The 15,325-nt window shown below is 44.2% G+C and overlaps 4 non-coding genes across 4 annotated transcripts; 2 read left to right on the top strand and 2 right to left on the bottom strand.

Moving 5' to 3' along the window:
- The first annotated feature begins 11,070 nt into the window (after positions 1-11,070).
- TRNAQ-CUG (transfer RNA glutamine (anticodon CUG)) lies at positions 11,071-11,142 on the top strand. Its single transcript has one exon. It is a non-coding gene; the product is annotated as a tRNA-Gln (tRNA).
- A 913-nt stretch (positions 11,143-12,055) lies between these two features.
- Positions 12,056-12,127, bottom strand: TRNAQ-UUG (transfer RNA glutamine (anticodon UUG)). Its single transcript has one exon. It is a non-coding gene; the product is annotated as a tRNA-Gln (tRNA).
- Positions 12,128-12,386: 259 nt separating this feature from the next.
- Positions 12,387-12,458, top strand: TRNAQ-CUG (transfer RNA glutamine (anticodon CUG)). Its single transcript has one exon. It is a non-coding gene; the product is annotated as a tRNA-Gln (tRNA).
- Positions 12,459-13,365: 907 nt separating this feature from the next.
- TRNAQ-UUG (transfer RNA glutamine (anticodon UUG)) lies at positions 13,366-13,437 on the bottom strand. The gene has a single exon. It is a non-coding gene; the product is annotated as a tRNA-Gln (tRNA).
- Positions 13,438-15,325: the final 1,888 nt, after the last annotated feature.

The raw sequence follows: 15,325 nt of genomic DNA, 5'->3' as shown, positions 1-15,325 counted from the left end.
ATAAACTATACGCCACCCGGACCAATGCAGACTCACCATGGATATGTAGGAGAAAGGATGAACTGGAGAGAAGTGAGGAGGAAGAGCAAGGAATGAAGGAAAGGCAGATACATGAAGCCACACCGTCACAATCCTACCCCACATGGTCAACCACCTCACGCTCACTACGTGCACCCAAGCTAGCGCCATTCACAACTGAAGTGACACCCTATGTAGGTAGGCTTAGGGACCTCCCTAGACGTAGGCAGGAAGGACGAATACACACGCTCACATTAAATACAGGAAATGATGGAAGAAGGGGAAAAGATGGAGAAGAAAGAGTTACGAGCGGGGGAACTACGGGCGAAATTGACAATATAAGAGAGACGGAAGAAGAAGAGGGGTGTGGGGACTCAATTTTATGGAACCCAAGGGATATAACGAGACACAACTTAATGCCACTTCTGGAGAGGGGAGGGGTTAGACCACAATACATCCCTTGGAAGCATATAGACAAAGAAAATATAAAGTGCAGGCTCCCATCATTAAGTGGAGGTGCAGGTAAATGGATATATGAAATGGAAAAACACACCGCAGGACAGAAACTGGCAGTGGGGGATGTAAAGGGCCATCTAATATCTATATTAGGGGATGCAGCGGATGACATTTGGAAGAGAGCGGGATTCACTGGGATCACGATAACGAGCACATCGCACGATGGGGCACCATTCGCAAACTGCAGACATGCATTATGGCAGGCACTGAGGGTACAGTACCCAGACACATCAGACATAGGAGCAATCACCTCACGCAAGATGCGTGAAAACGAAGATCCTGTTGATTATATCCAGGAAATCCAAGAAAAGTGGCGCATGGAAACTAGAGAACAATGGGACAAAACACCAGCAATATTTTATCATATACTAGTACAAGGGCTCCCAGAAGGAGTCCAGAAACAACTGAAGAAAGTGGTGGGAATGGAAGCAAAAGCATGGCCAGAAATACAACTGACAATAGTACATCATTGTAGGACATGGCAAGGTAAAATGAAACAAAAGGAAGAGGACAGGAAAACGGAGGAGGCTAAACTAGTACAGAAAAAGCTTACTAAATACACAATGGAAGGGGCACTAATAACTACACCTGCAGCAACGACCCAAAGCCCCACACAAGTAGTGGCTGCACAAGATCCCTCCCAGATACCATCATCACAGACTGTAGCACAACAGGTGCCGCCACTCCAACCATACACGACAAACATGGGAGGAGGATACTCAATGCCAGGAGCTGGGTATTATAATTACAACAGGGGAAGAGGAGGAATAATGAGAGGGAGAGGATACGGATATAACACACAACAGCAGGTGGGAGGACTTAGAAATTCTTACCCCACCGGTCAACCAGTATACCAGGACAACACAGGAAACTTCCCATGGCAGAGTAGGGAACCACCGGTGTGTTGGATTTGTGGATTAGTGGGGCACATGTCACGAACGTGTAGGGTGAGACAAGGAACACCACCATGGAGCGAACAGGGACAACTAGGGCCCACACAGGACATACAACAACAGCAGACATTGCAACATACAAATGAACAGCAACAACTAGTAACACAACAACAGCCACAGACATATTCACTGCCACAACAACAGGTAGCAACAACACAACAACCCCAAACACAGCAAACACAACTGGGTAGGGTAACGGTCCTGGGACACAACCCTTATACAGGAAACGGTCAATCGTTGTACCCTCAATAGGACAGCCCACAGACGGCCTTGGTGTGTCCCATCCTGTCAGTAACACCTAATAGTGCGGAGGAGCCACGCATAGAGGTAACGATAGGTGACAAAAAATTATCATTCCTTGTTGACACCGGGGCGACCCGGTCTTGCATAAGGGAAGGTAAATTTAAGATGTCAGGCGAAGCCATGAACACCCAAGGATTCTCTGGGGCTAGGGGGTTGGTTCCCTTTACTGATAACATTCCCTTATCAATAGGGGATCATGACACGTCAGTTCCACTTTTATACTCTAGGGCCTCACCAGTAAATATACTGGGGAGGGACATCATGAATAGGTTGAATATGACGATCTCCTTTACGGAGGACGGCATAATTTGCTCTACCCCAGGAATTAACATGCTCACAGCGCGACAAATTATGCAGGCATACTGCGGACAGACAGCGATTAGGGCTGAGCCAGTAGATGGTGAACTATTCCAGTATGGGACAGACATGTCATTTGCATGGATGCCTGGGATAGAAGGAAAGATCTGGAGGAGGCCAACAGCTTATTTGTTCAGGCCGGAGACACCAGCCAATGAACCAGAAGGAAAGGTGATTTCAGTGGACATAGAGAGCATTATAGCCACTGCTGATTATATTGCAGTGCACGCCCAAGACAGAGAAGGAAGAGCATGGAGGGCAGTAATAGCACTAGCAGAAGGATGTAGACTGACCCAGGTGTCAGACGAAGAGCTCCTCTCAGAAGAAAAGGAGGAAGGTGAAATGGTGTTTATGATGAGTGTGGAGATATGGCTAAGAGTGGCGTACAAACAAGTGGCACAGAAAATTGCAATGGCACTTGAGGCACCCGCATCCACCCCAGTTCCCTTCTTTGAGGAGGATATGACAAAAGTACCCACATCACTATGGACTACTAGCCCCTATGACGTGGGGTGCATAAAAAGTATAGGGGGAGTAAGGATAAAATTGAAAAAAGGTGCAATACTCCCCAGAGTGAAACAGTACCCACTATCAAAAGAGGCAGATGAGGGCATATATGAAACAATAACGGCCCTTATAAATAATGGCATATTGGTCCCCTCAGAATCACCATGTAACACGGCTGTATACCCAGTGCGCAAGGCTAAAGGGGGGTCTTGGCGCTTCATACAGGACCTCAGGCCCTTGAACAACATAGTGGAAGCAGAATACCCCATAGCCGCAAACCCGGCCACAATATTGTGCGGCATTCCAGCAGAGGCATCACGATTTACAGTGATCGACCTTAAAAATGCCTTCTTCTCAATACCATTGCACCCAGACTCACAAGATCTGACAAGCTTTACTTACAGGAACACAAAGTGGAAACACACTAGATTGCCACAAGGGTACTGTGAATCACCCTCAATCTTTAACAGAGTAATACAGATGGATTTGGGTAACATTGAAGTGGAAAGCACAGTGTTGCAGTATGTCGATGACATAATAATTTGCAGCACTAATGAAAAAAGATGCAGAGAGGACTCATTAAAGATCCTGACAATATTGGCTGAAAAGGGTTACAAGGTAGACATGGAAAAGTTACAGTACTGTCAGGAACAGGTACTTTACATTGGTCAGCTCATATCCCAACATGGAAGAAAGATTGCACCACAAAGAGCACAGGCCATTTCAAAAACACCATCGCCACAAACAGTGAGGGAACTGCAGCAGTTCCTAGGTCTGTGCAACTACTGTAGAGCATGGGTATTTGATTACAGCTCATACATAGGACCCCTGCTTGAGGCGTTAAAAGAAGCTAACAAGGGGGAGAAAAAGTTGGGGTGGACAATGGAAATGAAAGAGGCTTTTGATGAACTGAAAGATGCGATATCAACTGCTCCGATTCTGGCCACCCCAGATTATGAGCGACAATTTTACATATTTTCACATTGCGACTCAGCAGTAATGAAAGCAGTATTGGCTCAAAAAACAAGCATGGGCTACAAACCAGTAGCGTTTTACAGCGGTCACTTAGACCCTGTGATGTTAGGTCATTTCCCCTGCGAACAAGGTCTCGCCGCAGCTGCTTTTGCGGTAGAGAAAGCGTCAGCAATTACCATGGGGTGCCCAACCACACTATTTGTGGAACATGCACTATTTGCAATATTGAATAAACCTAAGTCCACCCTAACCACGCAGAGGGCATCAGGTTATGAGATCATATTATCTAGAGCTGAACTATCAATTGTTAGATGTAGCACGGTCAACCCTGCAATGTTTTTAGCAGAAGTAATTGAGGAAGGAGATTATGCACACGATTGTACGCAAACCACTGAAATGTACTCATGTGCTAGACAGGTTGAAGAGAACGCACTAGAGGGAGGTGAGCTCCTGTTCATTGATGGCTCATCAACAATTGACCAACGGGATGGGATAAGGAGGACTGGGGCAGCGGTGGTAAAAATGATGGAGGTACCGGTATGTGTGGCGATGAAATGTGTACAACTACCACCGCATTACTCTGCTCAAGCGGCAGAACTAGTTGCACTGATCTTGGCGTTGAAGGAAAGCTTTGACAAACGAGTGACCATATATTCTGACAGCGCATATGTTACGTCCACTGTCCACTCAGGGCTGTCAAAATGGAGGAGGAGAGGGTTTAGGAGAGCTGACGGCACTCCAGTGCAACATGCTCTCCTATTAGCTGAACTAATTGAAGTTATAAATGACCCCCAAGAACTAGCTTTGGTCAAATGTACCGCACATACTAATGGAGAAGATCATGTTTCAAGAGGGAATGCAGCAGCAGACGCACATGCAAAGTATGCTGCATATTTTGGCGAGATATGGAACCCCCCAGAGTCTGAAAGAGGGAGAGGGAGGGGAACAGCAAGGGAGATGTTGATAAGAGAAGGGTATACCCATCTCCCAGCTACACAGATAATGGAGCTACAAGCGGCTGCACCCATGGCAGAAAAGGAAACATGGGTGAAAAGGGGATGCACAATGTCACCAACTGACGCACTATGGCTCCAAGGTAACACTGGAAAGATTGTAATGCCACTGGCACTATTGACCACTGCCCTGAGCCAACTACACCACCCAGCCCACACAGGCAAGGAAGTAATTGCAGCACGTATTAGGGAAGACTGGTTCTGTCCCGAGATAAATTCCCATGTGTCAACCTTTATCAGCAACTGTCTCACATGCCAACAGTTTACGGCCGGTCACACTCTGAAGGTGATAAAAGGTACTATACCCCGGCCAGAGGGACCCTTCCTACATCTCCATATTGACTATGTTGATATGATCAACGTATGTCAAGGAAATAGGTATATGATTGTAGTAGTATGCCCATTCTCGAGGTGGATTGAAGCAGGACCCTGCTCACACCCAGATGCATTCAGAGCAGCTAAATTCCTAGTGAGGGAGGTCTTCCCCAGGTGGGGAGTGTGCGAGGTACTGCGGTCAGATAATGGCCCGCATTTCGCAAACGAAATGTTCCAGCACATCACATCCTTACTGAACATCAAGCATAAATTTGCATGCGCATACCACCCGCAGGCCAACGGTGTATGCGAACGCCTGAATGGCCTACTAAAGGAGGCAATTGCAAAGATACAGCAAACAACAAAGAAGAGTTGGTTGTATTGCCTTCCGCTAGCCCTATTTGAGCTAAGGAATATACCAGGTTCCAACCACCACCTCACCCCTCACGAGGTGGTTACCGGACGCCAAATGCGCCTCCCTCTAACGCCAACATCAAGAGCATTCACCGATCACGAAAATGCAGCCACTATTCTTGGTGATGAAATGTACCAATATGTGTCTTCTTTGATTACTAGTGTGGTGTTTGTGTCTCAACAGCTCGAGCGCACACGGGACGGGTCTAACAGCAATCAACAAGAAGACGCGGATAAAGAATTGGAAAAGGAAAGACTGTGCCAAGTTGCTAAAGGTGACCACATACTACTCCGCAATTTCAATAGAAAGTGGAACAGCCCACGCTTCACTGGCCCCCATCTGGTAGAAGAGGTATCAACGAGAGCAGTAAAGCTATAGGACAAACGTGCCTGGAATCACCTACACGACGTAAAGATCTACAAACTCCAGACCCGCCCCAGCGCCACCGACAGGTTCAGTGGGAGAACTACAACAGCATCACCAACGGAGGAAGAGACTTCTACCACAGCCAACGGCCTAAATGTCTCCATACCCTGTCACCCCCTAGACTCCCCAGAGACAATAAGTGAAGAAGAAAGGGGTGATCCCCATACTGCCCAACCCATGGTCACACGCTCAAAGAGTAAAAAGACTTCCGCCAGTTGAGCCCCAAACCCCCTGCCCATTGACCCCTACCCCCACTGCATTAATAACTGAACTGAAGGACATTGTCTGGCATACGTACACATGTAAACACGTGAATGCTCTCTTTTCTTTTCTCTCGCACATGCAGGAACTGCGTATTATTGTACTGCTAAGAAAATAGATAACTAACAAATTCACTGCCCAGGAGTAGATGGTACCCTCAGACGATAACTACCCAGAAGAATTGTCACACCAATTTATATATGACATAAAGAGGCCAACGTACCTGAAAAGAAGGAGGGTACGTGTCTACTACACATGATTCCTTTTGGCCATAGAACATTCAATGCCCCACCTCCACCCATACTTGCCTGCCCTAAGAGATAGATCGCTTAGATTGGCGTGGGAACAGCTCTTCGCCTGGGCACTGAATTACTATTTGATAGGGAGAGCTTAAAAACAACAACTAACACTAGTAATAAGAATATTGAGAATTTTCAGGCGGGCAACTTTAACGTCGCAAGAATAAGCTGCCGGACTGCAGCAAGGTAAGAGCAAAATGCCGGTGAAATTAGCATTTGTAATAAAAATGATAGGGATTTTGATGATCACCGGGTTCTTGGCTGCCTCTGTATGGCAGTACAGCTATGCTATCAATATTATTGCTGTACCCAAACCTAATACACCCCCACCCCCTGCTGCAACAGGTGTTACGTCAGGTGATACTAGTAAAATTGCACACAAGCAAAATAGAGTTCAACGCAGCACATACTCAGATAATAAAGGTATTGACAATTATATACAAGATTCAGCACACATCTCAAACAACATGTGGTACCAACACATGACTAAAATTGGAAAGCAGACAACAGAGGACAGCTGCTACGTTTGCTCATTAATACCATACGCCATGAGCGCTTCTCGAACATTCGTTGCCACAGAAATAGATGAAAAGACAGCACGATGTATAATATACTTGGCACTGTTCCAAACGAAAGGAAGATTTCAAGGGACAGTGGTGCAACTGGTGTGGAAAACACGAGACACATATCCGTATGAAAACAACTTCCTAAAGACTTATTTGAGTTACCACAAGACCAGTTTGCATGCTCAAGCATTCAGATACATGACAAGCGACCCTGAAAAAAGGAGAAACAAAGAAGATAACACTACAATACCTACCATGTGATTGGTACGCCACTGAAGTTCCTGGTAAAACACGTTGTTGGGAGAGGCCACTGGTGACGATAACAGGGAAGGTGTACATGGACAACAAATGGGAGATAGGAGTGGTTGGCAGCAACATGGTAACAAAAGAAACTATTTCAACTATCGATGCACACAACCACAGATGTTGGACGACTTGGATCAAGTACCTACCCATGCTCACGTGGATAGAGAAGGATGAAGACCCAATAACAATACTGCCACTGACTGCGCCTAAGGTATGCTACCAACATAAAGGAGAGGTGGACGTAGGATACAACACCAACTGTGCAAGTGTGATGGAGTTACCTGAGGGGGGAGCAGGAACAGCTGTGATAATGGACCATTACTGGGCCTGTGGAGAAAAGGCATACCACACACTGCCCCCTCTGTGGAATGGTGTATGCACGATGGTGCACGTCAATGTACCATCACTAGTGGTACCCCAGAAACATGTGAATGTGGCGAACTTCCCCAAAATGAATGAAGGGGACAGGAGGAAGAAGAGATCTGTACAACCTCAGAAGGGGCCAGGGAACAGGAACAACGGCAATAATACTGTCCTCAAGAGAAGGAAGAGACAAGGAGAACCTCTAACAGGAAATTACCTGTGGGGAAGGTCGGAAACGGCACTCACTTCAATCCCGCCAGAACACAGACTGTTGAGCAGAGCAGCAATGTTCTTCTCCTCAATAATACATCCGGGACTGCAGGCTTACGCAAACGCAAAATGGCTCCAGATAACTAGATGGGAACTAATGATGACTATCAATTCTACAGTAAATGGATTTAACGCAATAGAAGAGGAACTGCGAGCTGTAAGGATGGTAGCACTTCAGAACAGATATGTATTGGACCTCCTCACAGCCATGGAAGGAGGAGTTTGTGCAAAGATAGGACAATCATGCTGCACGTTCATTCCCGCCAACGATGCTGACAATGGTACACTGACAGAAGCAGTTTCACAATTGGCCAAGATGCACTCCAAAATGATGGATGAAAGTAAAGGTGTGAAAAAGGATGAGAGCTGGTTTTCAATATTATGGTCATGCATGCCATCTTGGCTGTCAGATGGACTGAAAATTATAGTTGGTTGTACTATTTTGGCTGGAGCTACACTGATCATAATAAGATTTTGGAAGGCCCGGAAGGCACGCACCACGGACGAGATGATCGAAATGGCTGGTATGCACCCCTTGATGCCAGCAGATGACGGCCAACACGCAGGCACAATAATAAAGGAGAGAGAGAAGTTGCGCAACCAGATCATCATCAACCACCTGGACCCACCATCTGTGAAGCTCGAAAACCCAAGAAACCCAAGAAGCTACATAGGGAAATGGGTATACTGCACTCCTGGAGGAACCTGTGCATATATGTATTGGTCATTTGAAGACCATGTTAATAACTATGGACATTTGGGAGGAATAACTAAAATATGGAGAGTGAGAGGAGATAAAGAAAAGGATATGTTTGTGGTCGACAAGTCGACCAGAGGGGGGACTGAAGTGGGAAAATGGAAGAACAGGCTCCCGCCATTCCCCTCTCGCGCTTGGCCTAAAGGATCACGGCCTAGGCACCCGCCACGAGAAGAGTTTGCCCATCTACCAGACGACCAAATACCCTGGTACAAGAACATACGGATGTGTCCACCCACATGCCCGGCAGCCCGCCCTGCCCATGCCGACACCTGCGACATGGATCAACTCGACTAAACCGACACATCGTTAGAGATGCCATGACGACCTAGTCAACAATCAGCGCACCTGTACACACATGCACACTGGACACTCCAACACCAATCCACACGAAGAACATACTCAGTGCTATAACATAGGTGACGAACACACTCACGGACATGCATCTTTATTATTTTTTACATAGGCCTTTTCAAAACGCAGAAACGCAAGACGCACAATGAACTCATCTAAAGAGCTTGCTTACGCTTCTCCTAAAACCAGGTGCCATAATGGGAAATATAACGAAGACACGATACTGGGGATAAGGCAATATGATACCATAACCTAAAGCGCCTGCGCACCAAATGGTTCCACCTATACACCAGGCCCAAGTAGGCCGCAAGCAAGAGCTTCCATGGAAGTTAAAAGAACAAGAGTCAGGTTGCTGATCCTGCAGAATGAGCCCGGCGAAAGCAGACAGCCAAGGTCGCAATGTTGCAAACCCACATTCCGAAAGCAGACGATCAAGGGCACGATGTTGCAACCTCGCACGCCGCAAACGAACGTCAAAATCACACCTGCAAATTAAACCAGGCACACAGTGGAAAAAACAATATTAATTGTGCAGAATTCTGTCTCAAACATGGTCCCACCTCACGTGACCAAGCCGAACCTGACAGGATGCCAAGGCAAGGGGGAAGGAGACGCCTGAAGCCCCTGGTACAAGACACAGGCTGATACAATTCAATGGACCTCTGCGACAGTGGGAGTAGTCGGCCTTCCAGCATATGAATAAATCCTCACATTGTCTGCACATAACCTTAGTGAAACATTGTTGCAAATGACAGGTGCACCGCGAGCTGGGAACGGCGATGGTCCCAGGCTGGGAGGCTCGCGAGTGGACCAATCAGAACATGGGGCTCTTATAACTGACGCTATTAACATTGACCAATCCTCAGGGGTCTTCATGTAACAATTTTCATGTATCAAATTGAAGGGACAACCCAAGTATATCACCTGACTAACCCTTGACCACTAAAACTGTTCTCTATACGTATGCTATACTAACCCTACCACTCGAGCAACCAATTAAGAGTGGCGATAGGTTTACCCATCCCTGCCGTTTGTATAATAAACAGCAGAACCACCTTGCTTCTTGCGTGTGTCTCGTACTCTGTGGTTTTTGGGATATACGGGAGGAGTTGGGGCCTCCCTGCCCGGAGGTCCGCGGACGGCTCAGACGACCCCGGCAGAATTTCCCCCCGACATACGTAAGAATGCGGATGGTGCTCTGAGCCTCCTATGGTGGTTATTAAGCATGGTATACATACCATAGCATGTAACTGTGCCTACAAATGGAACATTTTGTTCAATTATTAGGGAGTTGTGAAAATGGCAAAATCAAATTGCCATTACTGACACAGACCAGCTGCCGCTGTCCGGACATTTCGTCGAAAGACATTTGGTCGAAAGACATTTGGTCGACGTAATTTGGTCGAAAGCCAAATGGTCGATTTTTTTATTTATTTATATATATATTTTTTAGGTTGTAGTTTAGGGAAAAAAAGGGGTTTTTAGAAAAAAAGGGGGAAGGGGGGACCCCCTGAAACCCCCCCCCCAAAAAAAAAAGTGAAAATAAAAAACAAAAACAATTCGGCCATTTGGTTTTCGACCAAATGGTTTCGACCAAATGTCCTGTCGACACATTTTTTTCGACGAAATGTCTGGCAACCCAGCTGCCGACTGTTGCTATTGACAGGAGTTCCAGGTGAATAAACTGAGGAGATCACCAGTTCAATTACCTGTGAACGCATTTTGAAGCTCATTCACAACCAGTTCATGCCCGTTCTCTCCATTTTGGCTTTCTGGCTGGCCGAGGGGCCGTTCAGTAATGTTCTTTGCTAACCATTACACCATGGGCCCCTTGCTGGTGCAACCTGACAGAGTTGTAACAGAAATGAGAATCGAGATCTCATGCATCATTTTAACAAACTCATATTCCTAGCCCACGGATATTATGCAAATGTGGAACTGTTTAGTTGGTTGTTGCGCAATAGCAAACTCTTTGCTTTACAGCTCATTTGGATAGGATTCTTCCTCTGGAGGCATAAGATAAAAGAATATTGCATACATTCTCTAAAAGGCTCTTTCTTTGCTGCAATGACGTTCATCATGTCACTAAGTATGTAGGTTCCATGGTGTAATGGTTAGCACTCTAGACTCTGAATCCAGCGATCCGAGTTCAAATCTCGGTGGGACCTTGGGAATGACTGTGTTTGTTTTCCTCTCAGTGTCTTGTTTTAATAGCAATGACGCTGATGTGTCGCCCACTTTCATAGCATTATTCCCTGGGTGCATTTGAAAAAAGAAAGATTTTCCATGGATGACGCTCTTTAGCCACAATGAAACCCACCACTTTCTGTGGTGTGAAAGACCCATGGTGTAATGGTAGCACCCTGGAGGTTGAATCCAATAATTTGCATTCAAATCTCTGTAAGAGTTTACCATCAGTCGAACCTTTCCCTTATCGTTTATTGTGGATGTCTTCTTTGAAGAAAGGTATGATCCAACTAAAGTAAGTACATTCACGAATGGGCCCTTGGTCGGTACAAAAAATATTTATACACCTCAGGCCTTTTGTGAATTAAGAAAAGTGTGTTCTTCGTTCTATTTTTCATCTCAAACTGATACCTTCATTTTACAAACATGTAAAGACTGTTAAGACGCTTGATTAATATCATTGATTCTGAGTGTGGTCGCTTTTCATAGGATTAACCCTTTAACAATTTTGAAAGAGAATGGTGATACAATAGAGCTGCTTTTCCCAAAATGGTATTATTAATGTTGTTGCTGCATCTTCAAGTAAAAAGAGAATCCATTGGGTCACAGATTGAGCATGTTTCTTAACATTGAGTTAAGTTTGAAAATTTCAAATCTTTTATGTATGTTTCCGATGCAGATCTGCCCATCGACTCAGAATGACCTCACTGTTCATACATTTAAAAAAAATGCATAAAGGTTAAGGTGCTAGGCACAAAAGTGGATTTTTATGAAAAGTTATGCCAGAGAGTGAGAGCGAAAATTAATACCCTACACCACTAACCTTATGAATATTACTATCTTTGGCCTATAATTTAAGACAAAAAGGAGACAAAGTGTGTTAGAGCAAGAGAGAGGTTCCACCGAGACTTGAACTCGGATCGCTGGATTCAAAGTCCAAAGTGCTAACCATTACACCATGGAACCCTTGTTGAGCAGAGCTTCATAAGGGCAATGAGAATATAGGGCACAGTCAAGATTTTTACTGACCTATAGTAACCGTTTACTGATATTATATCGAAGCAGCACTGTTGCTGTTGGATGCTGTGCAATCGCAAAGTATTGGCTTCATGCCTCATTTGGAACAAATTCTTCCTCTGGAGTCTAATGATATAGGAATATTACATATTTTCTCTGATGTGCTCTGTTTAGCCAGAATGAAGTGCATCATGCTACTGAATATGTAGGTTCCATGGTGTAATAGTTAGCACTCTGGACTCTGAATCCAGCAATCTGAGTTCAAATCTCGGTGGGACCTTGGGGCTGCTTCTCTTTTAGAGTTGCCTTTCATTTGCAGATAGATATAACAGCAATAGCTTTGCTTTACAGCCCACTTTGATGGCAGTCTTCTTTGACCAAAGAATATTAATAGTTTCTGGGGATGACTCTCTTTTGCCACAAAGAAACTGCCCACTCTCATATCTCCAAAGCTCCAAGGTATAATGGCTATTAAACTGGCTTTTGATCTCAGCGATTTGCATTCAAAGCCCAGGAGGCCCCTAAAATCAGTTGAATTGTTTCCTGATAATTTAGAGTTTATTTCTTCTTTCGAGAAAGGTGTGATCCAAATAAAGTAAGTACATTTAAACAAGGGCACTTGATCAGTAAATGCACTACTTTCTAGAACTCATAACTCTTGTAAGTTATAAAAAGTTTGCTCTCCATACAGTTTGTCAGCTCAAAGAATTACATTTTTTACACATTTAATAAGACCATCAAATTGCTTGAAACATAGGAATGATTGTGAAAGTGAATATGATTCACCAAAATAATTGTATAACATTTTATAATGTTAATAAAATAGGGTTTTTTCCAATCTTTTCACATCAATGTTGTTTCTGCATGTTCCAGTGAGCAGAAAATCTACTGCACATAGTGTGTACATTTTTCTTTTCATAGAGTTAAGGTTTGACATTATTCATCTGTGGAAAATGTTTCTGAGAGATATCTGGGTGCCCACTCTGATTGACTTTAGGGATTGTACATTAAAGAAATGTAGTTGCATCACTGTATTGGTATCAGGCACCAAAGTGCATTTAAATGTAATGTCGTGCAGAGAGAGAGAGAGTGTGAAAACGGCTACCTGAGTCGACTGAACTTCTGAATATTAACTCTGTTGAATTGTAATTTGAGAAATTAGAAAATGGAGTGTAAGAGCAAGATAATGGTTTCACCGAGACTTGAACTCGGATCCTTGGATTCAAAATCCAAAGTGCTAACCATTACACCATGGAACCCTTGCAAAATGCACCAGAGAGCGTTGAATCAGAAATGGCAATATAGAGCACATTTACAATTTTTACAGATTCATAGTCCCAATTGACTGATATCATACAAACACAGCGATGTTGTCGATTGACGTTGTGCTATAGCAATCTCTGTGCTTTATAGATCATGTAGATCAAATTCTTCCCCTTGAGGCATATGATTAAGCAATATTAAATATTGTTTCTGACTGCCTCTGTTTTGGCATAATGAAGTTCAGCATTTGCGGAAGTATTTAGGTTCCATGGTCTAATGGTTAGTAGGCTGGACTCTGAATTTAGTAATCTGACATGTTATAGCTATATTTTGTTTTCCTTTGGGTGTATTGTCATTGTATCCACATAGATTTCCTAGCAGTGGCTGTGATGAATAGTTCAATTTGATAGCAGCTTCCTTTTGAGAATTTGAAAAAAAAAGAATTAAATAGTCTCTCTGGATGACTCTGTTTTGATTTCTATGTGCACATTCCTTTTGTGTTTCAGAGGGATTGACCAACATACACAACAGTGCTTGGAAGACCTCTTCCTCCCTCATGGCATGTAAAGCTAACCTCTCTCCTACCTTGTGTTTTTTTACTTTTTAACTTCCCCTTCCGAGTCATGACCATGTAACTGAATTTACATTTTTAGATATTAACTGCAGTAGTTGCTTTTTTTTCATTTTTATTTTTTGTGTACGCATACATCCCTTTTTGTGGGGAGGGGGGAGTGATGTCTGTTTACTTATATTAGCTAATATAGGTCATTTTATGTCCGCTTACAATATGTGTCAGGATTTTTTATGTCGTTTCCAATCAATGTCTAATATCAAGTGGTTTTCAGCCGTCATACAAAGGCACGTAACACCACCAAAACACCTACATAAGTTAGAAATACTCCGGAAGAGTACTCAGTTTATGAAAAGGCGATGAATCCCAAATAGAACTGTAAATGTAAGCTAGCAAGCAGACCGTGCACCCCTGTTTGGAACTATGACCTGTGTGTTGCCCTCTATTAACAGAACAATGAAACTGCAGCCCATGTCACATAAAATAGAAAGTAGAGATTATGCAAATTAACTCCCAGAAGAGCCTGGTGTCACCCCAAAAGGTGTCATGCTTTTCACACCAAGAAACATCCACACATAGATCCCTGCGAACCTCAAAAACGTACAGGAAACCCTGTCCAGCGCTTTGCTCCCAGAGGAGATAAGGTTGAAAAACCACCCTATGTTAAAAGTGTCCATAATCCATGCCAGCTGCCCTGTCTATAGAACCTGGCCGTTCGTGGCCGATCGGGGCCTAGGGGCATGAGTGGAAGGGTTTAACCTGCCTGGGTTCTTGGGCATGGTTTCATCATGCCTCAGTTTACAATGGCACTCTGCTGCTTTGTCAGGCTTTAAAGAAGCCTGACTCCTGCAGAGCAAAAGATCTGATTATTTCCTTACATGTTTTGTACGTAAGAATGCGGATGGTGCTCTGACCCTCCTATGGTGGTTATTAAGCATGGTATACATACCATAGCATGTAACTGTGCCTACAAATGGAACATTTTGTTCATTTATTAGGGAGTTGTGAAAATGGCAAAATCAAATTGCCATTACTGACACAGACCAGCTGCCGCTGTCCGGACATTTCGTCGAAAGACATTTCGTCGAAAGACATTTGGTCGACGTAATTTGGTCGAAAGCCAAATGGTCGATTTTTTAATTTATTTATATATACTTTTTTTAGGTTGTAGTTTAGGGAAAAAAAGGGTTTTTTAGAAAAAAAGGGGGTTGGGGGGACCCCCCCAAACCCCCCCCCAAAAAAAAAAGTGAAAATAAAAAACAAAAACAATTCGACCATTTGGTTTTCGACCAAATGGTTTCGACCAATTGTCC

This window comes from Ambystoma mexicanum, chromosome 5p (assembly GCF_040938575.1).
Source record: "Ambystoma mexicanum isolate Mex_15411 chromosome 5p, UKY_AmexF1_1, whole genome shotgun sequence".
In the NCBI taxonomy this organism is placed as follows: Eukaryota; Metazoa; Chordata; class Amphibia; order Caudata; family Ambystomatidae; genus Ambystoma; species Ambystoma mexicanum.
Note: the sequence above shows the minus strand (reverse complement) of the source record. Positions and strands in the feature narration are given on the sequence as shown.